Genomic DNA, 9,346 nt, shown 5'->3' on the forward strand with positions numbered 1-9,346 from the left:
TGATCATATATATATATATATATATATATATATATATATATATATATATATATGTGTGTGTGTGTGTGTGTGTGTGTGTGTGTGTGTGTGTGTGTGTGTGTGTGTGTGTGTGTGTGTGTTTGTTTGCTTTCCTTCATTTGACTTCTGTTGGGTTCAGCTTAAAGTATAAAACAAGTTTTTAAAAATAATATTCTTCACTTAGACACAGTGTGTGATTTTCACTGCATACGGAGCGATGACGTCATCACAGAGTGGACCTTTAGATGAAAGGCGTCTGCTGGGCTCTTCATTCATCCTGCAGCAGGACGATGAGGCAAAGCAGAAAACCAGACTCCTGTGGAACCACACCAGCCACCAGGAGCGCAAACAGTCCCGCAACAGTTTAATCTTACTTTGTTTTGCTGCTCTTGTGTTTCTGCAGCAGCCTGTGATCACACGAAAGAGATCAAATCCACTCTGCAGCTTAAAGTCAGAGGAGTTGAGTGGCTTTAAAATGTTCGGGCCAAGCTGCTTGGCATCTTTCCTGGTAACTTGTAAACTGCAGGATATTGTAGTTGTTTACTATTTTATAAGCAACGCGTATGCAGTTCGTACTGTCTCATTCTAGAGATACTGTACAATGAATATCATAAGTAGGACACTGAACACAAATATAGAACAATTATTTAAAGGAGTAGCTTGTTGTGAAGTCCTGCTCCAACTGTAAACAACCTCACAGGAAACTTTCCAACATGTGTTAATATTATTCCTAATCATCACTCAAATCACTGAAGATAACTTCTTTATTTTGTATTAACTTTTTTTTTGGCCTAATCTTGCACCTATAGCAAGTTCAGAGTTCATCTCTTACAGTAGTGCATATGATCGAAGGCTTCAGCATCCTCTCTGTGTCTCACTGTCTGTCAGGCCTCATTCCATGCACTGAAGTGAGACCTCTGATGGCCTGTGGTCCACCAGGTTTGGATCAGTGCTTTAATTGATAAAGAAATAAAGACAATTTGAATTTCACGTAGAAACCAGCCTGCAGATTATTACATTGTTTTGTTTACGGAGCAGCACAATGAAAGGCAGAGGGTGAAACACGTTTCTTCAAGAATTCAATCCACCCGCCGCCTTTCATGCCAAACTTTTAAATTAGGAGGCTCTTATGGAGGCAGTCATCCTTAATTGTTGACTCCAAAATATAATCTGTTGTCACTGCACATCCAATCATTACTTTCTGAGAGTTTCGTTAAAATCCATCCACTGGTTCATGAGATATTTTGCTGACAGACACAGTTGGTTCCAATTTATAATAGCAATGTTTTAAAAGCAGGTTTTACACAATCAATACAGGCTCAGAGTACAAGTTAAGAATGACTATCAGATACTACCACGCCAAATTATATATATTTTGGTAACGCTAGAGACAAACAAAGATACACAAACACAGGCAAGAGCAATATCGCCTTACACCTTTGCTGGCAGGTGACAGCAGAGGTTAGTATAGTTAAAACTGTTAATGCGAAATGATCAAATATCACAGAGAAACACACACCGAACAGAAATCTTGAAGCTTGTTGAAATGTCTGCTTTGTCATCTGAATGTAATCAAGGGGGAAAAAAAAAACATAATGCAAAAGAGGGGAGTGAACGTATGATTACACTTTTGCTACGTCCATAGAAATTAGAGGGTAAATAAGAGCCAGATGCTGCTGATGCAGTAAACTTGATCCTTAGCAAGTAGGCAGTCTGCTGGTCTGGTATGGAGCTGCGTATTAACACAATGCCAAGGAAAGAGATGCACAATTAATTACCTAAAAGAAGCAGGTGAGTTAATCTGGTTCATCTGAGAAGGTCACTGAACATTTTCAAAATATTTCAGCGATCGTGACAATAGTTGTTTTCATATGTAGGCATCCCAGCAACTCCTACACAAAGTTAGAGTGTACTACTCAGAGAAAGTTAACAATAAAACTATTAAAGCTCTGGAGCCTCGGTTCGGATGCTAAAGGGTAAAGGTTATGATGGGGCTGCTGCAGTTTGCAAAGTTATATCTGAGCAAATGAACTTCCAGAGAAATGTCCTTTGAACAGACAGGAGCAAATAATGATTGGCTGTGATAAATGTCACTATTTGTTCTGCTAAGTTTGGTGAAAACCATTAACACAAGAACTTTTAAGCACAGAGGTGTAGATGAACAGATGCTGAGATATATTCATCAATTAAAACGGATTCTCTCATTTTTCTGGACTGTATATAACGTGCATTGAATTTAATAAAATGTAACGTGAGACGTTATTTATCTTTGACCCATCAAAATGAATGTGGACATTTATTTACAGAATCAAAGTTTAACATCAAACATTTACATTAATTTGGCAAAATATGAAAATAACAACATAATTAATCAGCAAGCTGTACAGGTAGTGAGAAACAATACGGCGATTGTTTCACTTTTCAGCAGAACAGCAGACATCAATCCACACGGCGGTGGATGAGCACTTTACACAGACATTTCTAAAATATCTGGAATGATTTCTACTTGATAGAAGAATTTTTAAAGATGGAAAGATGAAGTTTAGTGGGAGTGAAAGATGGATGAGGGAGAATGTGGTGTGTATGAGTGAAAAGTGTTGACAGGACAACACCCTCCATCCGACCCAGCTTTCCTCGGTATGCTCAGTAGTGGACTAGACTCATTTACCTCTCTGACGATGAATCAGAAGAAGAGGAGCTCCAGTTAACGCTACCTTTCAGCGTCTCCGTAGGATGGCAGAGATACGTCCGGAGTGGTGACGGGACTTCGTCAACAACAGTTCACCTCAACGAGTGGACCTCACATGAGTGGGGTTCGTCCGAGTCCACTCAGAGGTGGAAGATGTTATAATCCCAAACTCGGAAGAGCCTTATCATGGCTGGACTTCTGTTCTCCCAAACGACTGGAGCTGCAAACTCTCCAGCCCGACTCCAACGGCAACTGCGACCCAACAGCAACTTCACAGAACTGCCACTTCACAGAACTACGATCATCTCAGAACCGCCGCTTCACAGAACTGGGAGAACTAGGAAGTACCGACATTTTAAAGGGCTCTATTCCCGGTTCATTTGAGAGTTTCTGATTGGTCAATATCAACCAGACAGGGGTGTGTTTTGTGACGTAAGAGGTTACTAGAAGTCAGAAAACAGCAAGAATGTTATTGGAACAGATTGAAAATGTTCCCCAGACAGGCGAGAGAAATGTTTGGGCGAGTTTGGAGAAACAGGTGCCAACTTCTCTGTTTACGTCTGAGAAGATTTAAAAACAAGACAGTTGTTCCAACACTTGTCTGCTTCGACTCCTGACCTTGGAAAACGTACACTGCTCATTCAAAGACAGAAATCAGAAAATGCATAATTACTCTGTAACAGGCCTTAACATGAATTCTACTTTGCATAAGCAACTAAAAAATCATTGTTACTGTTTTACAGTTAATAAAATTGATTAGTTCACTGTAACATCTAAAATGTTTGAACTAAAACACTTTGATTATCAAACATTTGTAAAACAGTAATGATAATAAAAAAGAGAGTGTTCTTTCACTTGAATTTTCAAGAAAGAAAGTCTCAGGATGGGTGAACCTGTATTTCTGGATTCAAATCAATGAAATGACCGTTTCTGTCCCACAAGGTTCTTAAGGTCAAGGGTTTTGACCTTAGGCTTAGTTTTGACATCAGGTCAAGTTCACTACAGAGGTAAAACAGCAATTATTTGGGCAAATTTTGCAGCCACGTGAATTTGACACTGAACTTCCCTGGAGGATTAAATACTTTGGAGACATCTAAAGTTAAACATAAAGCCACTGGTTGGACAGCTGAAATTTGACCTAAATTACTGTAGTTCATGCCATGTAATGATCTTTAGAAGTAAAGGAGAAACAGAAGAAAAAATATTTTAAATGAGCACGTCAAAGTCTCAACCTCCACTTGATTGGAAGGCCCTGACGTGCCCTCATATGAACTGTGCAATATCAGTGGCAGAAAACCTCAACGAAATCAAGACCGTAACGTCAATGAGTCTACGTGGTATCCAGTGAATATCCGTTTGTAAACCTACTTATGTAGTATCTGAAGAAAAAAAGCCACTGTGCCTCAAAAATCAATCTTTTAAATACATGTTTGTAGAGTATGCAATATCGTGTGTAAACCACCATGTGTCCTTTAATGTCCATCCATGTTTCTGTGAGATCTACTAAATATCAACACTTAAAAGAACACTAATGGTTTTACTATTAGTCCTCTCAGGATCGGTTCACCCTAGTGTATAAAAAATAAACAGGACAGTGAGACTACAAAGCTACAAAAAATCATGTGTTTTTGACCTGATGAACCCAAATTATTACTTCATCTTTGTGAAAAGGCATTGTTGTGATGCTGGTATGATGTGCAGGTCTGTCTTGTGGATGTGATTCATTTCAATTCAATTCAAAAATACTTTATTGATCCCAAAGGGAAATTAAATTTTGTGGCTCATTCTCCTGGTTTCTTTAAAGAGTACCGGTAGATGGGAATGCATCCACGGAACCTCCTTTTCAACTCATTGAGATTTGGGGCTGCAGTTGAGGTGTTATTTGAACATTTGAGATGTTAAGTCATCTGCTCCCCTGCTGTAAAAACAAAACAAAAACAAAAAAAACTTGTTGTCATGGTTACGCATCATAACAAATGTCCAAAAGTAAAAATGTTTCAGGAAGAATCCTTCCAGCTGCACAGCATCCGATACCAGAGGAAATATATATATTTAAAAAAATTAAAAAAAAGATTTACATCCCGAAAAAGAGGAATTAGTTTTCTAAAGCAATATCTCATTGAATGTAACAGAGCTACTCCAACATGCAGCAGCCTTGATGAGCGGCGCAATAAACTGATAAACTGTGAGGGCGTTTGTACTGGACGCTACAATTAAAAAAGGTCTACAAATTATGTATTTTGTGTTTCTTCAAAAATTGAATTAACTAAACCATTTCATAACTTAAATTAAGGGTCGCTTGTATACTCACGGATAAAGCCACAAATAGGGCACATGAATTAAAGATGGAACTTCCTGACTTCAGCCTACCCTGCCAGAAACTTTGAGTTTCTGGAAGAGCCATTTTTAAAGACTGAAATGTATTATTAAACAACTTTAGACCTGTGAAGCCTCTTCACATTACGCTAATGCAAAAAAATGTGTGCATTCCGGTAAACCTTAAATTATTTTAGACATTGCGTAACTTGTCTCAGGTTCTATATTTTATGACTTAACCCACTTATCCACATCAATCACTTGCACAAGGTCACGACTGCTGTTTAATAGATTAAACAGCTAGTTCTGCAAGTGGGAGCTAAAATATTATTTTATATAGATCTTGTTTGTCGTGACTTGACCTGTGCTGCTCTCCATGTCACGCAGAAGTCGCCTCGCACATGCTGATTCAGGGCTTCTCACTCCAGCTTTAAATTGTTAACATCATTCCGGAGTCTGGAAATGAAAACAGTGCACTGTTCTGAATGGCAGCACACGCAATATCAGGGATTTTAAATTCCCATCATTCCTGTGACTCACTGAGGCAAATCCAGTTGAGTGAAATTCCTGGCTTCACTGCTGCTTAGACAAGTGATCTGATATTGCGTAAGGGCCATAATGGCTCAGGCAGCCATGTAACGGATCAGTAAGACTTGGTCAACCTCTCATCCTGTGTGTTTAACTGTGTCATTTACTGGTAACAGAATTTCATATTTCCCCTAACCTTTATTAATGTGTCTGGGTATTTACTGTGGGTTAAAGTGCACCGAGTTTGTTAAAACAAAACCACACACCTCTAATAATATGACTCACAAGCTCCAATAAGTCACATGACACAAAGTGCTCATAGAATAATAATGAAGCTTTGCAGGGTCCTTCTGACAGACTTGTCCAGCAGGGACGACGTCGGACTGACTCCAGAACTGGGTTTGGTTTCGAACAACACACGTCTGTTTGGAACCAGTTAGACCAAATTAAGAACCATGGGATCAGCATTTTTAAGTAGGAAAAACTTAATTTACCTTTTCAAGATAATGATTTGCAACAAAATGTAACTGACTTCCAATCAGTAACTGCACGAACAGATCTATGAAAAATTAAAATAACAGCTTGGAACTTAGGGAAAGCTACTGATAATAAAGAGAAATCGCATTTCCTGCAAAAATGCAGCGTGAATGCTTAATGCAGAAGAACTTGCTGAAAAATTGCTGAAATCAGCTTAAAAAATCATGTTGAATTGAAGCTGAAATGGAAGAGCAAGCCTATATTATCAAATGAAAACACATATTTGCTGAATTAGGTTTAAATAAGCAGAAATGAGCCCAAAAATTAGGAAATTAGCTTAAAAAACTGAAATTAGCAAAAGAATAGCTGTAGTTGAAAATGCAGAAAGAAGCTTAAACTACAAGAAGGCAGTGGAAAGAGCTAAAATGAACTAAAAAATATATGGAATTAGCTGAAAAAAACTAAAATTATCATAAAACAGCTAAATAGAAGCTGAAATAGCAGAAAAAGCTGAAACTAGCAGAAAAAAGCTGAAAGGAGAATAACAAGCTGAAATAAGGATAAAGATACTAATTAGGCTAAAAGTAGCAGAAATTGCTAAGAAAAAATTTAATTTAACTGAAAACAGCTAAAATTAGCTAAAAAATTTAACTGAAAGGGTAGAACAAGTTTAAATTAGCTGAAGAAAGCAGAAAGAAGACATGTTTGCCCAGTTAGGCTGAAAGAAGCAGAAATGAGCATAAAAAAGTGGAAATGATCTGAAAAAAGCTGAAATTAGCAAAACAGCTGAAAAGTAGCTAAAATAGCAAAACCAAGTTTAAATTAGAAGAAGGGAGTGGAGAGATCTTTTTTTTTCTGAATTCATTCAATCTTTATTTAAACAGGTTAATTAGGTTGAGAAAAAATTGAGTGCAATAAATGTGGAATTAGCAAAAAAAGGCTAAAATTAGCATAAAACAGTTAAATAGTAGCTGAAATTGCAGAAAAAGCTGAAACTTTCAGAAACCAGCTGAAACATAACCTAACAATCTGAAATGAGCAGAAATAAGTTAAAGAAGCACAAAAATGTTTTAGTTAGTAGAAAGAAGAAGAAAGGAGCACAGAACAGTTGAATTTAGCTGAAAGTAGCTGAAAAATGTTTAAATTTGCCCAAGGAAGTTGAAAGAAGCTGAACCAGAGTTAAAGGTTGTAAACAGATCTAAAGATTTGAAGGATATAAAATGAGCTCAATTCATTTTCTATGTGAAAAATAGTAGAGAAAAGGCTAAATATTTCAAAAAGCTAAAGTTGCACCAATACCAAAAGTCAAAGCAGGATTGAAAGTGCTGAACACTTTGATATATGATTTGTTGAAATAGCACAAAAATTTTGGAACAAAAAAGATGCCGAAAAACGCACGTTAAGAGTTTAGAAGTGGAAATATGATCTTAATAGTGTGAATGCTTCATAAGCATTCACACAATGAAAAAAAGATGTGCAAATAAAAAAATGACCCCCTACATTGTTCTCTTCTAATAAGATTTGATTACAGTATGACCGAGACATCAGATGCTGGCAGACAAAAAAAAAAGTCCAGGTTTAGTCATTCCAGATGTGCGTAAAAACACTCATTTCTCATAAAGCGTGCTTTGTTTTTAGTGAGAGGTCTCCAGAGCCTCAGCAGGGAAGCAGAGAAAAAAAACATTTCACATATTCAAGAACCAACAAAATAGTTATAAGTTATTTCTATTGTAATTACTCAGTGAGACGATATCACCCATTTACTCCACTCCTCTAAAACACATCCTATTAAACAAGCTTCAGATTCTGTTAGTTGATCGTTCTGTGCCAAGATGTCTGACTGCTCTACAAAATGTGATGTGCAAGAAGTAGCTTGAAGAATGCAGGAATTACTGTAAATTAATTTGGGGAGAACAAGCTACATTTACCATCATCCCTCTGCCCTTTGATTGGAACTCAGCCCACTTTATAATCCTTGTACTGTCAGGTCTGGCATTGCTTCTCAGAAAGAGAAAATCGCTCTGCATCAGTGACGCTTAATGTAGCTTTTTACAACACTCCGTGGTGCCAGAAATAGAAGTATACGTAGGTGTGGCACTGATGCTATGATTGGTTTTAGGAATGTCGGGCTCCTTGTTTTCCCCAGAAGATAATCTAAGAAGTTTTTTATCAGTTAATATTGCAAATATTCAAGCAAACACCAATTGAAGAGTTATCTACGGATGAGTTTCTCATGTTGTTGATAAAACTATATTTTTTTACTGGTTTGTTTGAATTTTACTATGATTGTAATGCTCTGCACACTTATGTCGAGCAACACTGAAAAATGAATCCAAGTGAAAACAATCACCGGTGGCTAAAACATCGCTGTCATAGAAGAACCTCTTTCTTTAACAAAAATAATAAATACATTTTGAGAGCCCTTGCACTTTATTTGAACAAAAATAAATGAATAAATGAATCCCAGCTCATTTTTAGTAAGTTCTCATTGTCTTTACAAAGAAAACAATCAGGAAATAAATTTGAGTTTTCTGTTTTTAGTCTAGGCAGCACGGTGGTGCAGTTTGTAGAGCTGCCGCCTCTCAGCGAGAAGGTCGACCAGAGCGAATCCCAGCTGGGGGGTCTTTCTTGGTGGAGTTGGCATGTTCTCTCAGTGCATGCGCGGGTTTTCTCCGGTTACTCCGGTTTCCAAAAACATGCATGTTAGGCTGATTGGTAACTCTAAATTGTCCATAGATGTGAGTGAGAGACTGAATGGTTGTTTGTCTCATTTCAATTCAATTCAAAAATACTTTATTAATCCCAATGGGAAATTAAGTGTTGTAGTAGCTCATCATACTGGTTTCTTTCAAGAGTTGTTATAGATGCTGATAGCTGTGGGCAGGAAGGATCTCCTGCAGCAAATTTGAAGAATCTGTCCACAGATACCGATCTGTCCACCTGGATCCAGCTTGCTGTCAGGTCTGACAGGCCTCTCAGTCCTCCTGGGCAGCAGGACTGCTCAAAAGCTCCTCGTCGCCACGGACAGACAGCTGAAGGTGCCGGGGTGTGATCCCGGTCCTCTCTTTGTGTCCCTGTCCACAGTGTCCCCGGCCTCTCACACAGTGTTAGCTGAATATGGACATCCCCTGTGACCCGAAAAGGAAGAAGTGGGTAAAGATAATAGATGTTTTTTTTTTTTTTTTGTCAGAATATTTTGTTCTAATTATTTTGTTTACATTTTTCCATATTTTCCAATATCTTAAGTATATGTATATATATATATATATATATATATATATATATAAACAAGATATTGGAAAATATGGAAAAAATTAA

This window comes from Nematolebias whitei, chromosome 10 (genome assembly GCF_014905685.2).
Source record: "Nematolebias whitei isolate Nwh7 chromosome 10, NemWhi1, whole genome shotgun sequence".
Classification (NCBI taxonomy): domain Eukaryota; kingdom Metazoa; phylum Chordata; class Actinopteri; order Cyprinodontiformes; family Rivulidae; genus Nematolebias; species Nematolebias whitei.